Source organism: Macaca nemestrina, chromosome 17 (genome assembly GCF_043159975.1).
Source record: "Macaca nemestrina isolate mMacNem1 chromosome 17, mMacNem.hap1, whole genome shotgun sequence".
NCBI lineage: Eukaryota > Metazoa > Chordata > Mammalia > Primates > Cercopithecidae > Macaca > Macaca nemestrina.
Genome location: NC_092141.1, coordinates 83,068,624 through 83,094,261, shown reverse-complemented (window position 1 = coordinate 83,094,261; position 25,638 = coordinate 83,068,624). Strand labels below are relative to the sequence as shown.

Below are 25,638 nucleotides of genomic sequence, written 5' to 3'. Positions count from 1 at the left end.
GGGCTGGTGCTGAGATCTCACACCCAGCTTTGCATTCTGGTGGAGGCTGCTTTAGGAAGAGCTAAGACCTGATCCCTTAAAGAATAGTTGAGTGCCTATGGGTAAAGCTACTTGAGCCCCTCAGTCATGACCACTTGATCAATCATCAAACATAAACTTAGGGGCTCCCAGAGCCTAGTACCAGGTACTGTGGTCCCAAAAAAGACCCTGTCTTCTAGGTTCTTATGGCCCAAATAGAGCTATGATGCCCGTCCATGGACCCAAGGCTAAGGACCAGAAGCAGTTTGTCAACCAGCACAGGCCTAGCGATGCATGAGGACTGTGGGGTTCAGCGTAAGAGGAGGGATCATCTGTGTGGGTGGCATAACCAAGAGAGCCTTCTGGAGGCAGTGCTTTGGGGGAAGCTCTCTTCTCTTGCTTATACGGGTTCAGCTTCCACTGGTGATGGGGCCCTTGCCACAGGGACAAGGAATCTGTCATGGTTAGAAAATACCAAGTGCAGTCGGTTGTGGACATTATACATGAGGTGTAATCAAAATAAAATGGGATCATATTCAGAGGGGAGCAAACAGGATGACAGGTCTGAAAATCAGGGCTTTGAAGGAATCAGGGAGGTTCACGAGGAAGAAGATTAAAAGTGGGCTTCGGACCTGTGGGAGGTTGTCTAGTATATCACGTGGAAGAACGGGGATACAGAAAACTTGGCTTAACATCATGTGTTAGAGGGCTCCCCAGAGGGACAGAACTAATGGGATCTATGTTTATATGAAAGGGAGTTCACCAGGGTGAACTAGCTCACATGATCACAAGGTGAAGTCCCACGATAGGCCGTCTGCAAGCTGGGGAAGAAAGAAGCTGGTATTGGTTCAGTCCGAGTCCCAAAGCCTCAAAGGCACAAAAGCAGGGACGCCAACAGTGCAGCCTTCAGTCTGTGGTCGAAGGCCTGAGAGTCCTTGGCAAGCTACTGGTGTAAGTCCTAGAGTCCAAAGGCGGAAGAAGTTGGATTCTGGGGTCCAAAGGCAGGAGGAGCAGAAGGAAGCATCCAGCATGGGAGAAAGATGAAAACTGGAAGATTCAGCAAGCAAGGTGATCCCGCTTCCTTCTGCCTGCTGAATTGGATGGTGCCCACCCACATTGAGGGTGGGTCTTCCTCTCCCAGTCCACTGACTCAAATGTCAATCTCCTCTGGCAATACCCTTACAGACACACCCAGAAATAATACTTTACCAGTTATCTAGGTGTCCTTCAATACAATCATGTTGACGCCTAATATATGTTGGTGCAAAAGGAATTGGGGTCTTTGCCATCACTTTTGATGATGCACCAACCTATATTAACTGTCACACATAGACAGGCAGATTCCAGCTCAAAATCAGGACAGAGGAAACCTCTTACTGGTTATGTTATCATTCCTGAGTCTTCATGCATTCCTTTCATCACGTGATCTTGTGTGGTATATTTCCCTACCCCACTGGTGTTACTCTTGGCCGTGTGACTTGTGGTGGAATTCTGTTAGATGTGATGTGAGCAGAGGCCTCCAATGTGCGTGTGGTTTGGTTTGTCCTCCTGAGAGCCTGTGATCTGTCAGAAGAGTGCTCAGGTGGATTCTGGTCTCCAGAGAATGTGTAGACACATGGAGCAGACTTGAACCCAATTGGAACCAAGCCCTCAGCTTGAAGGAGAAACACCCGAGCCACCCACAGACCTATGAGCGAGAAAATAAACTACTTGTTATTTTAAGCCACTGAGTTTTGGGATGGTTTGTTACACAGCATTATAATTGCAACAGCTAACTAATACATTGTCACCGAGGGTGATTAGCCCAGGCTTAAGATCATCTGGTAAGGCATTACAAAGGGCATCCAGCATTGGGTAAGAGTTAAGGCTAGGGCATCTTTAAGGTGATTTTCAGCCTCTGGACCCTGTGGTTTTATGTTCCAAAGAGAGTTGTGGTTAACTCTGCTTGTTGGAGACTGGTACTTGGAATTCTAGGAGGCAGGATCAATATAAGATTAAAATTTTAAGGTCCACACAGACCAGCTTTGCACCTCCCACCTCATCTAGGTATTTCATGTACCAGTCAAGGTCCAATCAGGATTACATACACCACTCTAAATTTTTAAAGCAGAGGAAATTTTTTGTAGGAATTTGGTTACACAGATAATGGAAAAACTGAGAAACCAAACAAGGAATGATGAAGAAACCTAGAGGTTAGCAAAGTCATGAAGTTTAACTATGTGTGGATGGAGGAACAAGGAAGAGAGGTGGGTCCTTAACCTCAGGGGCTGGGGAGACCCAGTGGGAGCCACAGCCAGGGGAGCTGCCTCCTGGGAGCTGGAGCCTCAGAGGAGATAACCCCTGCTTCCTGGACTCTGCTTGAAGCAGAGAGGGAGGGAGATGGCCCAACTCTGCTCCTCCTGCCCTTCAATCCCCTGCCAGTGTCTCCCACTGGCTGCACCCAGCTGATACAGGAGCCTGGGAAATGCTGAGGTCAGCACCCCCCCCGAGACACAGAGAAGGGCAAGGGCAGCATAAGGGATGGATTTGGCAGCAAACAGGTTGTGGACCAGCACTTCTTTCCTGTACATGCCTTTAGCAACCTTGTCCTCCTTGGCAGATGGCCTCCCTGTCCACCCAGCTGCTCAGCCAGACCCCGGGAGCATCTGCTCCATCCTCTCTACATCCTCACACCTCCGTTATCACTAATCCAGCTTGTGGGCTCTTCCCCAAAATGCAAATGGATAAATAGCCTTCTTGCCATTTCCTATCACCTCCCAGGTCCCTGCAGCAGCCTCTGCTGGTTGCCCCACCCCCATGTTCTCCATGTTGTCCGTTGCCCATCCATTCGTTTTTTTTTTGAGACAGACAATGTTGCATTATTCCTGAGTCTTCGTGCATTCCTTTTGTCATGTGATCTTGTGTGGTATATTTCCCTACCCCATTGGCGTTACTCTTGGCCGTGTGACTTGCGGTGGACTTCTGTTAGATGTGATATGAGCAGAGGCCTCCGATGTGCATGTGGTTTGGCTTGTCCTCCTGAGAGGATGCAACAGTCTCGCTCTTTGCCCAGGCTGGAGTGCAGTGGCACGATCTTGGCTCACTGCAACCTCCACCTCCTGGGCTCCAGCGATCCTCCCGCCTCAGCCTCCCAAAGTGCTGGAATTACAGGCGTGAGCCACCACGCCCGGCCTGCCCATCCATTCTTTACCTGGCAACTGGAATGATATTTTCCAAATGCAAATCATATCATTTCGTCCCTTTGGTTAAAACCTATCAATGGACTTCATATCCAAACTCCTTTGTGTCAGTTGGCATCTCTTCTGCTGCCGTTTCACACTCAGCTTGTGCAATTCTCCTCCATTCTCACTGTGTTCTGGGCACTCACTAGCTTTTACGTAGCACTGAGGGCCCAACAAGATGTTTCTTGCCCCATGGCCTTTGCATCTGCTGCCTCCTCACCTTTGACCATAAGGAACCACTCGTCCTCACCTTCAGGTTTCAGCAGGCATGTCACCTCTTCAGAGACGCCTTCACTGACCACCCGAACATGTCCCTGTGTGCTGCTATCCACCCCATCGCCTGTATGTCTTGTCTTGTCTTTCTTTCTTTCTTTCTTTCTTTCTTTCTTTCTTTCTTTCTTTCTTTCTTTCTTTCTTTCTTTCTTTCTTTCTTTCTTTCTTTCTTCCTTTCTTTTCTTTTTCTTTCTTTCTTTCTTTCTCTCTCTTTCTTTCTTTCTCTCTCTCTTTCCTTCCTTCCTTCCTTCCTTCCTTCCTTCCTTCCTTCCTTCCTTCCTTCCTTCCTTCCTTCCTTCCTTCCTTCCTTCCTTCCTTCTTTCTTTCTTTTTTTTTGAGACAGAATCTTGCTCTGTCACCTAAGCTGGAGCACAATGTCACAATCTTGGCTCACTGCAACCTTCACCTCCCGGGTTCAAGTGAGTCTCCTGCTTGTCCCTCCTGAGTAGCTGGGACTACAGGCACCTGCCATCATGCCCAGCTAAGTTTTGTATTTTTGTAGAGACAGGGTTTCACCATGTTGGTCAGGCTGGTCTTGAACTCCTGACCTCAGGTTATCCACCCGCCTCGGCCTCCCAAAGTGCTGGGATTACAGGCATGAGCCACTGTACCCGGCCCCTTTAAGTTTTTTTCATAGTTCTGGCAATGTGCTACAGTTCTTGTACTCACAGGTTGCCCTGTGTACTCTTTATCTCCCAGACTGGAATGTAATCCCCATGAGGGCAGGGCCTTGCCTGGCTTGTTTACTGTTGTGTTGCTTGCTCCTCTCTCCATGGCTGCTATAGAGGTGACACTCCACAAATGTGGTTGAATAAAAGACTAAATTCAGATGAGAGCAAGGGACTGAGAGGGTCCAGGCGGCCAGTAACACTCAGCCGGACCTCTGGGGAAAGAAAAGAAGTTGACATTTCCGTGGATAGCCAAGGGTCAGTGGCCCGATCTTTGTATGGAAAGACTATGGAAAGGCTGTATCGGGTGTTTGCAAAACCAGGTTCCTGCTGCCACATCACGCTAGAGGGTTTGAGGTGGAGGGTTGGAAAGGTGCTCAATAAAGGTAATTTCTCATTGTCTGCGGTCTTCTGATTACCAGGCACTTAGGCTGCAGTTACACAGTCAGCGGTGATGAGCTGTAATTGCAGGCGTTTTCCATGGTTATTTTTTCCCCTGGAAAGATAAAGTGATACCTGTAATTTCCCAAAAGATTCGCTCCAGGCTCCCATCCCCAGGCAGGGGCTGAGCGGCCTTCATTACCTGAGAAACAGGAGCTTTTCTTGCGCCTTCCCGGTGAGTAGGTGGGCTGGCTGGGGGTGAGCGGTTCTGTGTCCTTGTCTAGATTCTGGCACTTGCCTCCTGGGTGATGCTGGGCCTCAGCTGGCTCGTCCAGAAGATGGAGGCTGTATTGGGTCCTTGGAGAAGTGAGCTGGGAGTTGGGGATTGAGTCCCAGTGGGGCCCATAGACATTGAAGGAGGAGCTTCTAGGAGCTGTGGTCTGAGCAGCGGGGGAAAATCCAGGAGGCTGGGAGTCAGCCTTAGCTACAGGCGTCAGTGACTTGTAGTGACTTCCATCTAATCCTGGGGCAGAGGCTACTCTCTTCACCCTAGGACACAGCCAGAAAGAAGGTACCGTGCCACCTTCTCCTGGGCCTTCCCCTGTGCCTCCTTAGCTCCTGGAGATGAATCTGAGCTTCAGAAGCCCCTCAAATTCCACCAGCTTCATCCCGGCCCTGTTCGCTGGAGTCCTTGCTCCGGCTGTAAGATTGCCATCAGAAGTTTGGAGCTTGGAAACTGCCCAGTGCCACTGCCCAGCAGTTGAGAGGATGGGAGGGGGAGGATCCCCTGACCTCACTGCCTAGGGGACTCTGTGCTCCTAGCTCCCCGAGTTGTGACCATGATTGTGCTTTCCAAGGGGACCCTATGACGTGCTGACCCCGTTGATTTCACGGTGTTTTGGTGGCTCACGCTCAGTGGGTTTCCTGTGAATTGGGCTGGGGCCTGAGGAGCTGTGCAGTCTCGTTTCAATGAGAAGGTGCTTTCCAGCTCCAAACAGCAGATGTTTCAAAACACTTTTTGGAGCCCAGCCTATTTTCAGGCTGGGGACAGCCTGTGCTGGCTTCTGGACTCAGAAAGACAGGCCGGCAGAGGGGAGCAGGGACGTCTGGCTTGCTTCTGTCCTGCCAGCCACCCTGGCTGCTGGGATCTCTGCCCCAGGCCACTTCTGAAGCAGAACACAATCCCTGATTACACTGTGCTCTGTCCCCAGGCAGGCCTCCCTGTCACTGGAGGGTGTCTTGGGCTGGTAACACAGGGAAACCTAACATCAAAAGCTCTCAATCATGTGTCACCCTCTCTCTTTTTTTCTTAACCTAGACCTGCAAGGGGAAGACAAATTCCACACCTGGGTATAAGTGATGAGTCATTCCTCAAAGGTCTGCAGAAAGATTTATCTACTGAGCAGGCAGTCTGCTGCCTGACCTGCATCTGCTCCGTCCCACCTCTGATCCAGGCCAGCCAGGAGACGGTGCCCTGCAGGCTCCCACTGCATCCACACTGATGCCACCTTGCCTCAAGCAAGGGCATACATTTCCCATCTCTGCCCCCGGGGCTTCTCCAACCTGGAGGATGCTGGTGGGAGCTTCTAGGGCGCTTGTCTGGTCTATGAGCATCTTCAGCCAGGCAGTGCGTGGGCAGTAGGTTATTGCCCCCGCCCCTAGTCCTACAGGGCACAGCTCTGGGCAGCATTATTTGCCATTCACTCTTCAGAGATCCTGGAGGAAGGAGTTCCTGCTGCTCACGGTAATGGCCTCAACAGCACTTCTGTGTTGACTTTCTTCTGTCCCTATGTCACCCTCTTGTTCTTTCATTACTGCTTCCTGGGGTTGCCTCCCAGATAGGACACCCCTATTACAAATGTCCTCATCTCAGGCTCTGCCTTGGGGAGAGCCTGGCAGGCTCAGACACCCGTATTTCAGGGGGTCTCCAGGAGGAACACAGAAATAAAGTGGGGCTATGGTTTCCAGGTGCCGGGCCAGTTCTGAGTGCTGGTTGGTATTCTCCTGGGACTCAGCAGGGGATGAAATACCTGCAGCCCGACCTTACCTGTCTCTTCCATTTGCAGTGAGAGGAGGCAGAGAGGACTTGGCACTGGCCTGAGTCCCTGGAGCTGGGCTCAGTGGGGTCACGAGGTGGCCCACGGCCTGGCCACTTTGACGTTGCACAAGGCAGGGCTACGGATGGAGCAAGGCAGCACTCTGGCCTGGTTGAGCATGGGAACGGTGAAAGTCCCGGCCATGTGGCTTGATGGTTGGAGCTCTATCACTTTCCCCAGCTCCAGCGGGGACCCTGCGCAGCCCCGGAGCCAGGGTGATCCACTTCGCTTCCACTCCCTCTTTTGATTTCCACTTTCCTGGTGGTTTCTCAGGCTGATCCATTATGTTGGCCTGGTGTATGAGTTTCCTGTTGCTGCTGGAACCGAGATCTGCAACTGGGTGGCCTCAAGCACAGAAATGCCTGGTCTCACAGCTCTGCAGGCTAATCTGAAATCAAGGTGTCGGCAGGGTTGTGCTTCCTCCAAAACCTGCAGTGCAGGGTGCTCCCTTGACCCTTCCTAGCTTCTGGTCTTTTCTGGTCATCTGTGGCACTCCCTGGCTCCATAAGGATGCATGTATAATGTATCGTTCCAATCTCTGCCTCCATTGTCACATGGCTGTCTTCTCTCTGTGTCCAAATTTTCCTCTTTGGCTAAGGACTCTGGTCACATTAGATTAGAGCCCAACCTGATGACCCCATCTTCGCATGATTGCATCTGCAGAGACCCTGTTTCCAAATAAGGTCACATTCATAGGTACTGGGGTTTAGGAGCCCAACATATCTTTTCTGGGGACATAATTCAACCTGTAACACCCAGTGTATTCCTGGTACATTGGCAACTGGGCTGGGCTGTCCCAATCAGTTAGCCCTGTTCCACCCAGCCCAGGTGATCAAGATAGTGGCGCTGCAGGGTGGACAGAGGTGGGCACAGATGAGAGATGGGGAGTGCATGGGACGGGCAGGGCATGGATGTCAGGGGCGGGCAGCAAGAAGAAAAGTCAGGATGACTTGGCTTCAGGAGTTTTTTGTTTTCTGTTTTTTTTTTTTTTTTTTGAGACACAGTCTCCCTCTGTCACCCAGGCTGGTGTACAGTGGCATGATCTCAGCTCACTGCAACCTCCGCCTCCTGGATTCAAGCAATTCTCCTGCTTCAGCCTCCCAAGTATCTGGGACTACAGGTGTATGCCACCACGCTGAGCTAAATTTTTTTTTGTATTTTTATTAGAGACGGGGTTTCACCATATTGGCCAGGCTGGTCTTGAACTCCTGACCTCATGATCTGCCTGCCTTGGCCTCCCAGCCTTCAGGATTTATGTCTGATTAATTGTTTGAAAGTGCTGCTAGCATTGAAGTGGAGCAGACAGGGGTGTAGTGACAAGTCATAAGACCCAGCTTCCTCCCTGGGCAGGTGGAGCCCTCGTGCCACAATAGGTGTTCTGGCCTTCAGGATGGCATCCAGCTGTTCGGGGAAGGGTCTCCCATAAGCCCCTTGAAACTATCTTTGAAATAGGGTGACCCACCACCCTGGCTTGCCAGGATTTTCCTGCTTTAAGCATGGAAAGATCCGCATTCTGGGAATCCACTCAGTCTTGGGCAAACCAGTCCTTTTGGTCACTCCCTTGGGGAACTCTGGGAGCTCTGGCCGGACAGTGATAAGAAAAGCATCGGGTCAGTAAGAATTACACCCTGGTCACCGAGGAATGTATGTGCTGCAGCTGGGCATTCCTGGTGGCATGAAAGAGGAGGAAGTGGCCTGAGAAGGCGAGACAGGTTCTGCAGGGGAGGTGGGGAGGTGGCGGGGAGGGAGGACTCAAGGCCAGGGAGCAAGGGGTACACCCACTTCCCTCTCTCTTTGGCGAAAGGCAGCCTGGTCTCATCAAATTTAGATTAAAAGAAGTCATTTCGTTGGGACGCCTGCTGCTCTAAGAGGCTGCTGTATTTCTCAGTCTCAGGCACTCCCGCCTCGTTTCTGCCTGTGTGGACTCCCGGCCAGCCCTCCATCTCCCTCCCGGCCAGCCCTCCATCTCCCTCAATGCCCCTGCTTCTGCCTGGCTTTCCCAGGCAGGGGCCTTGCCTGGGGGAGGGAAGGTGGATTTTCTCTTTCTGATTCCTAATTTCTCCTTAGTTCTCAGACCAATGGTCTCTGAAGCACCCCCTGGGTGATGGGGCCCATATTATGGGGTACAAGACCTTTTGGGTCTGAAGAAGCTGCCCAGACCCTGGAGGCCACTTCAATCCCTGAGTAGCTCCGGGCCCATCATTGCTCGATAGCCCAAATAGAACCCAGTGTGAGTGTGTGTGGGTGCTGGGATGAGGTGGGTGGGGGGCGGGTGCCAAGAACAATGGCTTCATTAAGAGGCTCCCACAAAACAGAGATCTTCCAAGGCTAATGTTAATTGCAACCTGCAAATGCAAACATTTCTGGGATGATGAGGGACCCCACAGGAGGGGAAGCTGAGGACCTTGTCAGCGGATCGCAGCCAGGGAGCTGTGGCTGGGCTGCCTGGCTCCCAGCAGGGCCATCCCTTTGCCCATTTTATCCCAGAAGTGCAGGGGCCCTGAGTGGGCCTCTGAGTGTGGGGCAGCCTCACAGCTGGCCTCTGAGCAAAATGCTGGGTTTGTCTTAAGTGTTCCCATCAACTTTCAGAAGGTTTTCCTCATGCTGTTGAGGCTGGGGATGTGGTTTAGGTTTGGGTTACTGTACACACGGACAGAGATTCCCAGGAAGGCGGGGGAACAACATGCGGACTGGGAATAAATGAGGTGGGACAACAGTCCACTTCCTTCCTTCTTCCTTCCTTCCTTCTTCCTTCCTTCCTCCTTCCCTCCCTCCCTCCCTCCCTCCCTCCCTCCCTCCCTCCCTCCCTCCTTCCTTCCTTCCTTCCTTCCTTCCTTCCTTCCTTCCTTCCTTCCTTCCTTCCTTCCTTCCTTCCTTCTTTCTGTTTCTCCTTCCTTCCTTCCTTCCTTTATGTTTTCCCTCCCCGCCTCCCTCCTTCCCCCCCTCTCCCTCCCTCTCCCCTCCCTTCCTCCTGCCCTTCCTTCCTTCCTTCCTTCCTTCCTTCCTTCCTTCCTTCCTTCCTTCCTTCCTTCCTTCATCTCTCTCTCTCTCTCTCTCTTTCTTTCTTTGTTCGTTCGTTCATTTTGTTTTCTGAGATAGGGTCTGGCTCTGTCACTCAGGCTGGAGTGCAGTGGTGCAATCATGGCTCACTGCAGCCTCAACCTCCCAGGCTCAATCGATCCTCCCATTCCAGGCCCCGAGTAGCTCGGACTACAAGTGAGCACCACCATGCCTGGCAAATTTTGTTTATTTTTTGTGGAGATGGAGTCTCACTTTGTTGCCCAGCTGGTCTCAAACTCCTAGGCTCAAGAGATCCTCCTGCCTTGGCCTCCTAGAGTGCTGGGATTACAGGCAGAAGCCACAGCACCTGGCTACTTCTTTTCTTGAGAGCTTGATCTATGCTTTCACTCAAGAAGCACTTATCAAGCATCTGCTATGTTCCAGAAACGGATCTAGTCATTTGGGATGTATCAGCAAACACAACCGACAACCATTGCTGCCCTCGTGGGGCTTACGTTCTAGTGTGGAGCTCAACCTAACAATGATCATAATAACTTAGGAAGCCATGTGGTACGTTAGAAGGCCACAGTGATATTGAAAAAAAAAAGTAGAGCAGAGAGTAAAAGGAATAAGATGATGGGGAAGGGACAGGATGGGGAGTAGGTTGCAGAATTAATAATGTGGTCAGGGGACGACTTGCTGTGGAGGTGGGATTGCAGCAGAGCCTTGGAGGAGGTGAGCCATGGTTCCCTATGCAAGCCCTGTGGGTGGCCCATCTTTGACTTGCACCAGGCAAATGACACTTCCTGTTTCTCAGCGCCCAAGCCCTCGTCATTGCGAGAGGAACTCAGGAACAGGTTTCCTGCAGGGAGATGAGTCTATGTCCTGTCCATCTTGATTTGAGACCTCATATGGAGACAGTCCTCTAAGGAGTTCCAGAATGGCTTCTTGGGATTTTTGGAAGCCACCCACTCTTCCTGGCCCAGGTGGCTTTGCCTTCATTCCCTGGCATGGTCTCCCTCCCCTCCATTTCCCCCAGCTCCCCCTCACCAATATGAGGACATCCCACAATAAGTGCATTGAGACTTATGAGTTCATGCAAACGCATTCAAATAGCTGCAGTGCACTACGGAAGCAGCCGTAATCCTTTAGTGTGCAATCTCTGTCTGTGGCCTTAATGGCCCTCTACAGCTTAGCCACTTCCTAACAAACCTTCATGCAGAAAGGAGGTGGGGAGGGCAGGAGCGGGGAGAGGCTCAGGCTGGGGCACTGGCTGCAGAGGTTAAACTCACAGGCCGCAGGGTTGTGTCCCCACTACTGCTCCATGCTGGGGATGACGGCAAGGCCTGGGGGCGCTGATGTTTCTCCTGCGAACAAGGGTTCTTGATGAGGTTGGGGGGCAGTTATACGGCTCCTACTCTTACTGAAAGGCATCCAAGTCTGAATCTGGCCAGCAACCAGGAGGCTTCTCTCCTCCTGGGCAGGGCCATCCTGGTCCCAGGGCTAATTTCCCAAAGGAAATGGACAGAGCGAGAATCGACTCAGTGCTGGGATAGCTGATGCCAGTTTTACGATTTACTCAAGATCACACAGACAGTGAGGAATGGGGCTGGGATTTGAACCCAGATTTCTCTAAATGAGGAGCTTGCCCATGTAACCAAAGCCTCCTGTTACTTCCAACCACCATCTCGGGGGTGGCATCTGTTGCACCCCAGCTGTCTGAAACATGGCTAGGGACCTCCCTGTTACCCACGCCTGCACAAGGTGGGATCTGTGATGTCAGAGCCATCTGTCATGCATGGGCAGCTTCCTGCTTCCTAGATCCTTCTCTACCCCCCATCCTCCTGCATCAAGAATCCCCTGCCCAACCCCAGGGCTCTACGCCATGCCCAGAGCATGTGGCCCGTGCTGGGCTCTGTGCACACAGGGCCCTCGGCCCAGTAGGCGCTGACTCCAGGCCTTTCTGGGAATTGCCCTTTTCCCTCCCCTTCCCCTTTTCTACTTTAGGCTTCACTTTGGCCCTTCTTATGTACCAGGGAAAGAAGTAGCCTCTCCTGGTAGGAAACATAATAAGATCTATGGGATTTAATAAGATCATCCAAGACTTGGCACTGTGGCAGTTTTCCAGTGACATTCGTTCTTTTGGGAGGTAAATTTCTTTCTCCTTAATCCACTGTTTCTTAAGCAGGTGACCCACCCCATGTTATTACAGGCAGGTTATTATTTCCATAAATCCTTCTGCCTCCGCTTCTTCCATTTACGTTAAATATAGTCTCTGTTATGGTGCCTAAATTAGCTTTCATACACGGAAATCTTTGTATAATTTAAAGGGGATGAAGACGTCGAGTGAGGCTGGGGAAGGGGAGGGCAAATAAGGGAATGGAATGAAGGTTTCGACCCCAAATAGGGGAAGGGGCCAGGGCTCACTGCTCCATGGGATGCTCCAAACCCCACAGAATGTGGGCATCTCTGAGTCCTTTCATCCACTCATTTGTGTATTTGGTAAATGTTTGTGGAAGATCTGTAGTGCCACAGGGGTCAAAATGATGGAGAGACTGTGTGGTTCTCACTATATGCCGTTCTGGACAAGATAAAGCAATGAAGATAGTTACAAGATCAGTGGTTGCCAGGGGCTCATGGGGAGGGCAGAGGGGTGGATAGGTGGAGGACAGAGTTTTTTTTTAGGGGAGTGGAACTATTCTGTATGTGATGGCAATGATGGACACATGTCATTCTACATTTGTCAAACCAGTGTAACACAGAGCAAACCCTCATGTAAAATATGGCCATTAGTTAATCATAGTGTATCAATATCGGTCCATCAATTGTAACAAGTGTTCCACGCTAATACAAGGTATAAATAGCAGGGGAAATGGTGGGGGCAGGGAGAAAGGGGATTGGGAAAATTTGTACTTTCCAATATTTTTTTTTTTTTTTTTAAACAAACTTAAAACTGCTGTAAAAAAAGTGTGTTAATTACAAAAAAAAAAAAAAAAAAAGGCTGGAGAGAATGTGCTAGTTTGTGTCTGGCAGCCTGCTGGGGAGGCAGTAATGTACCCATCTGTTCATTTTCTCAAAGGATTTATGGCACGCTGTGCATCTGTTTTAAGTACAAGGCACTGTTCTAGGCACTAGGGATACATTAATAGATAGGACAGTCTCCAGATTCTTGGGGTTTATATTCTAGAGGAGGGGCGTTTGGTAACCAGCAAGCCACCAAATAAGAAAGTCAGATGAGTTCAGGCAGCGGTAAGTACCATGAAGAAATTAAGAAGGGAACGGGACGGATGGCTATGTAGATGGGAAGCCAGGGGCAGTGTCTACATTGAATATTATGTTTGGCCCCTAAATTTCTTCTCTATCCTTCTCCACCCTGTGTCCAGGGGCTGGCCTATAGCAGAGGGCTCCCTTGCCCTGAGTTCCGATTCAGTTTGCCCATGCGGAGCACCGGCAGGGACAGGTAGGAGGAAGGAGAGTGAAGCTGGGTTTTATTTCCTGGCTCTCATCCTGACAGATCAACCCTTTCTGGAAAGGACTTCCCCTTCTCCTCCCCCGCCCCTTTCAGGCCCAGGGGCGCGAGCACCAGGCACTGCATTCTGTCTAGTGGGCTCCCTACACTCTGGCCTCAGCTTTGGAAATGGTCTCTTTCTGAACTCACCTCCATGTTCACTGTTTTGCCTGCCATCCCTTTTCTGCAGGGAACCTTGATCCATGGAGCCTCTCTTAAGAACACAATCCTGCAAGGATCTAGGAAAGAACTCTGGAAATGGTGGTGTAGGGGGTGGGTGCTGGGGAACACAAAGGCTCTCAGGGGTATGAGCTTGATGTGCTTGTGGAACTAAAAGAAAAGCTGGGGAGGCAAGAGCAAGGTGAGTAAAGGAGTGAGCTCTGCCAGATATAAGGGTCCTGTCTAGGTAGGGCAGGCAAGCCAGGCAAAACCATTAGGTTTCCCATTGTGGGTGTTCTGTTTTTTGTTTTTTGTTTTTTTTTTTTTTTTTGGTGACAGGGTCTCACTCTGTCGCCCGGGGTTGGAGTGCAATGGTGCAGTCTTGGCTCACTGCAGCCTCTGCTTCCTGGGCTTAGGTGATTCTCCCACCTCAGCCTCCTGAGTAGCTGGAACTACAGGCACATGTTACCGTCATGCCTGGCTAATTTTTGTACTTTTTTGTAGAGATGGGGTTTCGCCATGTGGCCCATTCTGGTCTCCAACTCCTGGGCTCAAGCGATCTGCCTGCCTTGGCCTCCCAAAGTGCTGGGATTACAGTCTTAAGCTACGGCACCCAGCCTGGTTCTTTCTAAACTTGTGCTTTTGTAGCATTTTTAAAGGTAAAATTAACAAAAAATGGAAATGCACAGATCGTAAGTGTACAATTTGATGAATTCTGACAATGGAAATACCCACGCAACCGAACCCGTCTCCAATCAAAGTATAAAAATTCCCTATGCCTTTTCCCCGTCAGTCCCACTCTTTCCAGAGGCAATCACAGCTCTGATTTCTATTACTGTTGATGAGGCTTGCCTGTTCTTGAACCTCATATAAATGGAAGAGTGCAGCAAGTACTATTTTGTGTCTTTCTTCTTTTGCTCAACAGTGTCTGTGAGACTCATGCAAGTTTGTACCTATCAGTAGTTTGATACTTTTAATTCCTAAGTAGTATTCTATTGTATCAATACACATATAATTAATAAAGTACAGGCTGGAGCACAGTGGCTCACACCTGTAATCCCAGCACTTTGGGAGGCCAAAGTGGGCAGACGACCTGAGGTCAGGAGTTTGAGACCAGCCTGGTCAACATGGTGAAACCCCATCTCTACAAAAATACAAAAATTAGCTGGCCATGATGGCAGGTGCCTGTAGTCCCATCTACTCGGGAGGCTGTGGCAGAAGAATCATTCGAACCTGGGAGGTGGAGGTTGCAGTGAGCTGAGTCGTGCTATTGCACTCCAGTCTGGGTGACAGAGCAAGACTCCATCTCAAAAAGTACATACATACATACATACGTACGTATAATACACATATATGTATAATTAGTACATGTTAGCATATATATTTTCTCTATATATTAATATATACTAATATACTATCTCTTCTTCTATTGATAGATATTTGGATCTTTTTAGTTTGTGGCTTTTGTAAATGATGTTGCTGTGAATTTTCTTGTGCAGGTATTTCTTATGGACATTGATTTTCCTTTCTCTTGAGTAAATACAGCTGTGGTTTAAACGTTTGCATCCCCTCCAAATTCACGTGTTGCAATCCTAATTCCTAAGGTATTAGGAGTTAGGGCCTAGTGTTAGGAGTACCTCCTAGTATTTGGAGATAGAGCCTTTGGGGGATAACTAGATCATTAGGGTACCCTCATGATACCTATCCCCTTACAAAAGAGGCCCGAGAGAGACCCATGTGAGGAGACAGCAACAAGGTGCTGTCTGTGGCCAAGAAGCCAGTGATACAATCTGCCAGTGCCTTGATCTGGGAATCCCAGTTTCCAGAAATGTGAGAAATAAATTTCTGTTTATAAGCTACCCAGTTTATGGTATTTTGTTAGAGCCACTTGAATGGACTAAGACAATATCTGGAAGTGCAATTGCTGGGCTATAGGATAGGTAAAAGTTTAATAGTTTTCCAAAGTGGTTGTACTACTTCACTCTCCACCAACAACGGATGGAGTTCCATTTGGTCCACATTCTTGTCAACACTTGTTAGTCCTTCTGATTTTAGCTTTATGGTTGTATCAGTCGGTTCTCACACTGCTATAAGGACACACCTGAGACTGGATAATTTATAAAAGAAGGAGGTTTAATTGACTCACAGTTATTCAGGGCCAGGGAGGCCTCAGGAAACTTACAATCATGACAAAAGGGGAAGCAAACATGTCCTTCTTCACATGGCAGCAGCAAGGAGAAGTGCAGAGTGAAGTGGGGAAAACCCCTTATAAACCATCAGATCTTGTGAGAATTTACTCATTATCATGAAAACAGCATGGAGGTAACTGCCTCCATGATTCAATTACCTTCCACTGGGTCCCTCCCACAACACATGAGGGTTTTGGGAACTATAATTCAAGATGAGATTTGGGTGAGGACACAGACAAACCATATTAATATTTTTATATTTTATGTAGGTCTACGATTCTTCTCAAACTAATTTTATTTGTGGTATAAGGTTGGAATTCACATTTTATTTTTTTCTATATGAATACCCAGTCATTCCAGCACTGTTGAAGATATTTTTTCCTTAAATTGCCTTGGTGCCTCTAAAAAAATCAATTGACATGTGTGAGTCTATTTCTGGACTCACTATTCTACTGCATTGATTTATTTGTCTATCCTTACACCAATAACATACTGTCTTGTAGCTTTATAGCAAGCTTTAATATCAGGTAGTATGAGTCTTCCAACTTCCTCCCTTTTTTCAAAATTGTTTTGGCTATTCTAAGTCCTTTGTATTTCATATAGATTTCCTTTTATTTTGAAAAAACTGTATGTAGCACCATTCCCTGTTTATTCTCAGCACCAACAAGGGAATAATGTGCCTTAAAAGCAGCTCTGCCCAGGGCTTGCCCAATGGCTGCTGTGAGGTTTCCTATCAGTCCATGCAGTCATCTTCCTCATTGGTGCAGTTAATGAGGCTTTCCACCGTCCTAGTGAAGGGCTCCTGAGCTCTAGTTCACAAGTTTACTTTATGCAAAGAGGAAATAATTAGATATATTGATTATTCCTCATTTAAACCATAACTTGATTAAAATAAAAAAAATGGGAGGGGAAGAAGGGCCAAAAGAGCATGCACTGTGCTGATATAGAGACTTTACATTTTAGTCTGAGTTAAGACTCATTAAAAGCCAACTGATAAATTTTAGAATCACATTATTTCCTACAAAATGCCTGCTGGGATTGTGATAGGGATGTTGAATCTATGGATCAATTTGAGGAGGAATTACATCTTAAAATACAGAGCCTTCCAATCTATGAACATGATATATTGCTTCATTTATTTAGGTCTTTTTAGATTTTTTTCAGTTGCGTTTGTAATTATTAACGTAGATGCCTTGAAAATGTTTTGCTAGATTTATTACTAAGTATTTTACATTTTTGGATGTCATTGTTAATAGGATTTATTGCTATTTTATTTCGTAATTGTTTGCTGACAACATATATAAAAAATTAATTTTGGCCTTTGTCCTTCAGTTTTGTTAAATTAATGTTTTAGTTCTAGTAGATCTTTTTCTTTAGTAGATTAGTTTTTTTTTTTTTTTAATGTAACCAATCATGTCATGTGTGAAAAAGAGAGTTCACTTCTCTCCCAATAAGTATACTTTTAATTTCTTTTCCTTATCTTATTGCTCTGGTTAGAACTCCAGTTCAATTTTAAGTAGAAGTGATAAGAGCAGAAATCTTTGCATTTTTCCCAGTCTTAGGAGAAAAGCATTCAGTCTTTCGCCATTAAGTATGATATTAACTATAGCTTTGTTGTACATGCCCTTTACTTGCTTGAATAATTTATCCTTCAATTCTTAGTTTGCTTTTTCTGAATCTTTTGAGATCTTGTGCTTATTCTCCTTTAATTCATTAATATACTGAATTACATTCCTTGGAAATTGCACCGTTGAGTCAACCTTGCATTCCTGGGATAAAGTCTACTTGGTTGGGTTTATACATTCATATACATGAAATGTGCTATAAATTTTATATATTGCTGGATTTGATTTGCTAATTTTGTTAAGAGTTTCTTTTTTAAACCTATGCTCATAAGGGGTATTAGTCTGTAATATTATTTTCCAGGTTTTTGGTACAGAGTACCATAAAATGAATTGGGAATACTCCCTTACCCTCTGTTTTCTGAAAAAGCTTTATGTAAGTTTTATGTATTATTTCGTTTTTAAGTGTTTAATACCATTACCAGTGAAGCTATCTGGGCCTAGCATTTTCTTTGCTGGAAGATTTTTTTTTTTAATTAGGATTTTAATTACTTAGATAAGTATATAGCTATCCTCATTTTCTGTTTTTTCTTGAGTCTGCTTTGGTAATTTGTGTTTTCCAAAGAACTTGTTCTTTTCACATAAGTTGATAAATATTTTGGCATAATGTTGTTTATAATATTGTTTTATTATCCTCTGAGTTTTTGTAGGATTTATCCCTTCTTTCACTCACTGGTAAATTAAACTTTCTCTTACTTTCTTTTATTAAAAGGAATTTATTAATTATATCTGTCTTTTAAAGGAAGGATATTTTGGGCTTTGTTAAATTTCTTTATGGTTTGTCTGTTTTCTGTTTCATTTATCACTGTTCTTATCTTTTTTTTTTTTTTTTTTTGAGATGGAGTCTTGCTGTGTTGCCCAGGCTGGAATGCAATGGCTCACTGCAACCTTTGATTCTCATGCAAAGTGATTCTTGTGCCTCAGTCTCCCAAGTAGCTGGGATTACAGGCATGCACCACCACACCCAACTAATTTTGCATTTTTCGTACAGACTGGGTTTCACCATGTTGGTCAGGCAAACTCTTGATCTCAGGTGATCCATCCACCTCAGCTTCTCAAAGTGCTGAGATTATAGGCATGAGCCACCATGCCCAGTCTCTCTTATTTACTTTCTTTTGCTTACTTGGTTTCAATTTTCTCTTCTTTTTCTAGCTTCTGAAAGTAGAAACCTAGATATTTGATTTTTAAAGCTTTCTTCTTTTCTAATAAAGGCATTTAAAGGTACAAATCTCTCAACAATCACTGTTTTAGTGACATCCCACAGTTTTTGAAAAATGACTTTATTGAAGTATAAATTGTATACAACAAAATTCAACCATTTTCAGTCTATGATTCACTGGGTTTTGACTAATGTTGTTACTCATGGGTCCACCACAACATCCAAAGTGTAAAATATTCTCATCGCCCCAAAAAATTCCCTTGTGGCTGTTTTAGTCAATCCACTCCAACTGCTATGCCAACCACTGGTTTGTTTTCTGTCACTATAGTTTTGCCTTTTCTAGAATTTCATATAAATAAATTATGCAGCTTGTAGTCTTCTGTGTCTGGCTTCTTTCACTACAAATAAGGCTTTTGAAGTTACCCATGTTATTGTATGTATCAGTAGTTTGTTCGTTTTATTGCTGTGTAGAATCCCATTTTGCACCACAAATGGTTTATCCTTTTATCCATTCTCTTGTTGATGGGTATTTTGGTTGTTTCTAATTTGAGGCTATTATAAATAAAGCTCTTACAGATATTCATGTATAAGTCTTTGTGTGGACATATGCTTTTATATCCAGTAGAAAAGATATTAGAATCACTGGGTCATATGGTAAGTATGTGTTTGACCTCTCTCTTTTTTTTTTTGAGACAGAGTTTTGTTCTTGTTGCCCAGGCTGGGCAGGCACCATCACGCCTGGCTAATTTTGTGTTTTTAGTAGAGACAGGGTTTCACTGTGCTGGTCAGGCTACTCTCGAACTCCTGACCTCAGGCGATCTGCCCATCTTGGTCTCCCAAAGTGCTGGCATTACATGCGTTAGCCACCATGCCCGGCTGGCCTCTTAATATTCCAAAGCAGTCATACCATTTAGCATTTTAGAGTAAATCAATTTTCTGTCACTCCATCTTGGCCAGAAGTGGAACTATTATGTGGATTTAAGCAGCAAGTTATCTTTTGAAGAGATTGAAAAATGGATATTATAAATACACACATATTAACCATTTCTGACATTCTTCCTTTGTGTAGATTCAGATTTCCATCTGATATCCTTTTCCTTCTCCCTGAATATCTTCCTATTACATTTCTTAAAGTTCAGAACTGCTGGTGAGGAATTCTCTCAACTTTTGTATGTCTGAAAAAGTCTTTGTTTTACTTTTACTTTTGAAAGATATTTTCACTAACTGAAGATTACTAGTTTGACAGTTATTTTCTTTCCCTACTTTAAAGATGTCATTCCACTGTCTTCTGGTTTGCACAATTGTTGAAGAGTCTACTGTCATTCTTATCTTTAATCCTCTTCAAAATGTGTCTTTTCCCCTCCGGCTTGTTAGCACAACTTTTAAGCAATTTGATTATGTGCCTTGGTGTGTGTGTGTGTGTGTTTTAATGTTTATTCTGTTTGGGGTTTAGTGAGCTTCTGGATCTGTGGGTTTATCATTTTCATCCAATTTGTAAATAATTTGATTATTCTCTCTCTCTTGTTCTCTCTCTCTCTCTCTCTCTTTTTTGAGATGGAGTTTCTCTCTGTCACCCAGGCTAGAGTGCAGTGGTGTGATCTTAGCTCACAGAGGCCTCCTGGGTTCAAGCAATTCTCCCACCTCAGCCTCCTGAGTAGCTGGGATTACAGGCATGCACCACAGGGCTCGGATAATTTTTTACATTTTCAGTAGAGACAGAGTTTCACCATGTTGGCCAGGCTGGTCTTGAACTCCTGACCTCAAGTGACCCACTCACCTCAACCTCCCAAAGTGTTGGGATTACAGGCGTGAGCCACGACACCTGGCCAATTATTACATCTGCAAATATATATATTTTTTGGAGTTTCAATTACACATAGGTTAGAACATTAATACTGTCCTGCAGGTCACTTATTTTCTGGTTGTTCTCTTTTTTTCTATTCTTTTTCTCTCTGTGCTCAATTTTAGATAGGATCTATTGCTCCACTTTCAAGATCAGTGATCTTCTGCAGTATCTAATCTGCTGTTAGTCCCCTCAAATACATTTTTACTTTTTCTTTTGGAGATTGCATTTTTTTGTGTGTCTAAAAGATATTTTGGGGATTTTACAAATATTGTATTTCTCTATTCATCATGTTCTTGTTTTATTTTATAGTCTCTAGCCCAGGGGTCCCCAACCCCTGAGGCACAGACTGGTACTGGGCTGTGGACTGTTAGGAATGGGGCTGCACAGCAGGAGGTAAGCAGTTGGCCAGCTAGTGAAACTTTATCTGTATTTACAGCTGCTTACCATTGCTCACGTTACCACCTGAACTCCACCTCCTCAGTGGCAGCATTAGGTTCTCATAGGAGCATGAACCCTATTGTGAACTGTGCATGTGAAGGATCTAGGTTGCATACTCCCTATGACAATCTAATGCCTGATGATCTGTCACTGTCTCCCATCACCCCCAGATGGGACCATCTAGTTGCAGGAAAACAAGCTCAGGGATCCCACTGATTCTACGTCATGATGAGTTGTATAATTATTTCCTTAAATATTATAATGTAATATAATAGAAATAAAGTGTACAATAAATGTAATGCACTGGAATCATCCTGAAATCATCCCCCACACTGTCCATGGAAAAACTGTCTTCCACAAAACCAGTTTCTAGTGCCAAAAAGGTTGGGGACTGCCACTCAAGCCTATTAAAGTATTTGTCATCATTTTTAAATGTCTTAATGCCATTATTTCTGTAATTTCTTGCTCTGTTTTCTCTTCGTCATGGGTTACATTTTTCTACATCTTTTCATGACTTGCTATTTTTGATTAAATGTTGAACATTGTGAATTTGTGCTGGATTTTATTTATTTCTTTAAAATGTTTTGGATTTCATTCTGGCATACAATTAAATTAACTTGGGGATCAGTTTGATCCCTTTGAGGCTTGCTCTTAGTCTTTGTTCAGGCTTTTTCAGAACATCACTTAGTCTAGAGCTAATTTATCCCCACTACTAAATCAATACCCTTCTGAGGACTCTATGAGATTCTGTGTGTTATCAAGTCCTGCCACTCTGGTTCGTGGGAAAACAAGCTTGCTAAACATTCCCAGACCTGTGTGAGCTTTAGGAATGGTTGAATTCACTGCTTTCAAGTGGTTCCTTCCCCTGCCTCATGGAATTTTACTCTCCACACATGCAGATCAATGCTTAGCTGAAGATTTGCAAAAAGATTTGTCTTTTGGACATCTTCTGCATGCTCTCTCTTTTTGTGTCTCCTTTCTGCCCAGTGTTATGCCCCCAATTTCGGCCCCTCAGATTCCACAAACTCCAACATTTCTTTTCTTACCTTAGCCAGACCCTTTGCTCTGTTGGAGTTCCTCCTCGCTTTGCTGAGGCTTGGAAATCCTCTTAGCTGTAAGCTGGGCCTTACCTTGTTTGTTCTTTTATTTAAGGGATCACTGTTATGTTCTGTCCGTAGTCCAGTATCTGAAAACAGCTGTTTTTTATATTTTCTCCAGTTTTCTGGTTGATTACAATAAGAGGGCAATTCTTGTAGCAGTTACATCTCCATGAGTGGAAAGAGAGTTTTTCTCATAGATTTTCATATATTTTCATTATCATTCAATTCAACATGTTTTCTTATTTTCTTTCAATGGAGAAGTATGCTGTAATATTTGAATGTTTCAAGTTTATCAAGACTAATGTTGCAGAATATGGTCTATCTTGGTGAATATTCTGTGATAATTTGAAAAGATTGTATGCTCTGCAATTGTTGGATAGAATGTTCTATCAACATCGATTTAGCCAAGTTGATTGACAGTGCTATTTACATCTTCTATGTCCTTTGATTTTTTTCTAGTTGTCCTATCAAGTATTAAGAGAGAAGTGTTAAAATTTCCAATTATGATTGCAAATTTGTCAATTTCTTTATATAGTTTTGTTAGTTTCCTTCCATATATTTTGAAATTCTGTTAGTAGATACATACATTTTGGGACTGCTATGTCTTTTTGATGGACTTATCCTTTTATCATTATGGAATGTTCCATTCTGTCTCTGGTAATATTCTTCATCTTGAAGTTTGCTTTATCTCATAGTATTATAGAGACATCACCGTTCTGATGTTTATTGTTTGCATGATATATCTTTTTTCATACTTTCACTTTTAACCTAAGTGTGTAATTTAAAATACACCCCTTTTATTTTAAATAGTAAGTAACCCAGTCTGATACTCTTCCCTCTTATTTTGAGTTTTTAGTCCATTTATACTTAATGTAATTATTGGTATGATCTGATGTAGGTCTACTGTTCTGTTGTAATAGTTATCTATTGCTTTATAACAGAGTACCATAAATTTACTTGCTTAAATAGCACATATTTATTATCTCACAGTCTTTGTGAGTCAGGAATCTAGGCATAGCTTAGCTGCTTCAGGATGTCTCACAAGGCCACAATCACAGTCTTCTTAAGGGCTAGAGTCTGATCTGAAGGCTTGACTGGAGAAGAGTTTATTTCCAAGGTCATGAGGTTGCTGGTAGGATTTGGTTAATCTCAGGCTGTTAGTAATGAGAGCCTCAGTTTCTTGTTGGTTGTTAGCCGGAGACTACCCTCAGTTCCATGCCCTTTGAGGAATGCTCACAACATAGAAGTTTGTATCAGCAAAGTCAACAAAGGAGAGAATCTGGTAATACAATGGATGTCATGGAAGGGGCATCCTGTCATCTTTCTGTATTCTATTGGTTAGAAGCAAATCATAAATCTTGCCTACACTAGGGTGTAAATTCTACAAGGTGGGGATTTTTGGGGACCATCTTAAAGTCTATCAGCCACACCTACTATTTTGTTCTCTGGTTGTCTTGTCTCACCTGTGTTTTGTTCTTTTCCTGCCTTCTTGATTTAAAAAAAAATTTAATTTTAAGAACTCAATTGGCTTTTTATCTACATTTCTTTGTCTATTTTTGGTGGTTGTTCTACGCATCCTTAACCTATCACAGTATACTTAGAATTAATATTGTAACACTAAACATGAAATATAAAAATCTTAGTACAGGAAAATTCTATTTACTCCTTTGTGCTAGTGTTATTATGTATTTTACAACTATGCATATAATACGCCCCAACTTACAATGCTAATATTTTTACTTTAAACAATTAGCTATCTTTCAATAAATATATCTCTCAAAATTCTTTTTAAAGGGGCACATGAGGAAACAACCTTTCTGTTGTTGTTGTTGGAGGACTGTCTGTAAATATTATTTGAATATGGCATTTTGGTCTTCTAAAATCTTATGATTCAAAAGCATTCTCCTAGAGGAGCTGGGCGGGTGTGTGTGGGGTCACTGAAACTCCTGGAGCAGTGGGAGGAGAAGGTTACCTGAGTAAGAAGTCTCCCATGACACAGCCTCAAATATTTGAGTCATCTCTGCTTTATGGGTAACCTGGTAGCTGGAGGTAACATAGCTGAATAGTCAGCAACCTCGGATCTGGAATCAGACAGTCCCAGTTTAATCTCAGTCATGCCACTTTCACCTATGTGCTGTTGGCCATATTCGTTGGCTGGCCAGAGCCTCGATTTTATTATCTATCAAATGGGTATATATTGTGAGGATTAAATAATATAGTACATATTAGTGGCCATAACAGTGCCTGGCATACCATAAGCACTTAATAAGTGTCAGCAATTCTTGTTCTTATTATAGCTGCTTTCACACTGGAATCAGGAACTCAATTCAGTAGGGGCTTCCCATATCAAAAAGGGGAGCCAGTCTTGCCTTATCTGAGGCTGGGAGCTGACTTGAGGTGGAGAGAAGGTTGGCATCTGGGCCTTGCCTTGGAGCCCAGAGACCATTGCTCAGTAGAGGCACCAGGCCCTGGTGTCTGCCTGGACCAGCAGGGAGGAAGAACAGAGCCTCATGGAAGGGTGGAACCAGAGAAAGTCGAGCAATGAAGGCAATTGCTGGTCCTTAGAAAGTGGGGCCAGGCGAGGACACCAGTAGCATTTGATCTTTGTCACATCAGGTCAAGGATCTGGGACATTCATACCTTTTTTGGTTGTATTTTAATCCCCATAGAGTAGGTTCTGGGTTAGTGGTTCTCTAGATGTGTAGAGTTAATAGCTGGTGTGGTAGTTGGCCTCCAAGAGGGCGGCCAATGATTCTCACCTCCTGGTATTCACACCCTCTTGTCGTCTCTCCCACACCAAGTACGACTGACCTGTGTAACCAATAGGACATTGTGGAAATGATGGTGTGTGACTTCCAATGATGTCATAAAAGCCACTAAAGCTTCTCTCTCTCTTCTGGCTCCATCTGGGAGATGCCAGCTGTGATGCCATGAGTTTACTTATATAGTCCTATGGAGAGCCCACATGGCAAGGCACTGAGGCTTTCTGCGAACAATCAGTTCCATGTGAGTGACTGAGTCCTCTTGGAAGCAGACCCTCCAGCCCTAGTCAAGCCTTTGGCTTTGGAAGCAGACCCTCCGGTCCTAGTCAAGCCTTTGGCTTACTGCAGCCCCTGCCAACATTTTGACTGCAGCCTTATGAGATACCCCAAGCCAGAACCACCCAGCTAAATCACTTATAGATTCCTGATCCTCAGAAACTATGTGAGATAGCAATGTCTATTCTTTTAAGCTACTTAGCTTTGGGGATAATTTTATTTATTTATTTATTTTATTTATTTTTTATTATTTTTTTTGAGATGGAGTCTTGCTCTGTTACCCAGGCTGGAGTGCAGTGGTGTGATCTCGGCTCACTGCAACCTCTGCCTCCTGGGTCCTAGCTATTCTCCTGCCTCAGCCTCCTGAGTAGCTGGGATTACAGGTGCACACCACCACACCTGGCTAATTTTTTTTTTTTTTTTTTTTGGTATTTTTAGTAGAGACGGGGTTTTACCATGTTGGCCAGGCTGGTTTTGAACTCCTGACCTCAAGTAGTCCACCTGCTTTGACCTCCAAAAGTGCTAGGATTACAGGTGTGAGCCACCCTGCCCAGCCGGGGGTAATTTTTAAATATAGCAATATATAAATAATATAGGTGGCATAGAGGAAAAAAAGAGCTAATGCTTAAACAAATTTTGGGTTAAATAAAGATAACAGGCTTCTTTACTGTAAGACTTCTCAAAAGCCTTTAACATGAATGTGCAAGGGAATGACTTAGTACTCAGACCTTCTTGAATTTACTTGACTGCAGGTCCCCTGGTCTCTATATACCACCCCTTCCCTTTGCTTTTTGCAGAGCATTTCTGGGAACTAGTTTGCAGGAGGCACGCTAGGGGCGACGCTACCTGGGGTGGCTGGTGGGAGGAGGAGGGATACTACTTCACCTCTCCAATGCCCAGTTTCCTTATGTGCAAAAAGAAA

At 45.0% G+C, this 25,638-nt stretch overlaps 1 long non-coding RNA gene across 7 annotated transcripts in view; it reads left to right on the top strand.

Moving 5' to 3' along the window:
* Positions 1 to 24,584: 24,584 nt before the first annotated feature.
* The window catches only part of LOC105469110 (uncharacterized), a 46,045-nt gene continuing 44,991 nt past the window's right edge, over positions 24,585 to 25,638 (top strand). For all 7 annotated transcript variants that reach the window (XR_979820.2, XR_011616007.1, XR_011616005.1 and 4 more), the window contains exon 1: positions 24,585 to 24,684. This is a non-coding gene — a long non-coding RNA (uncharacterized lncRNA). The remainder of the gene's footprint in view (positions 24,685 to 25,638) is intronic.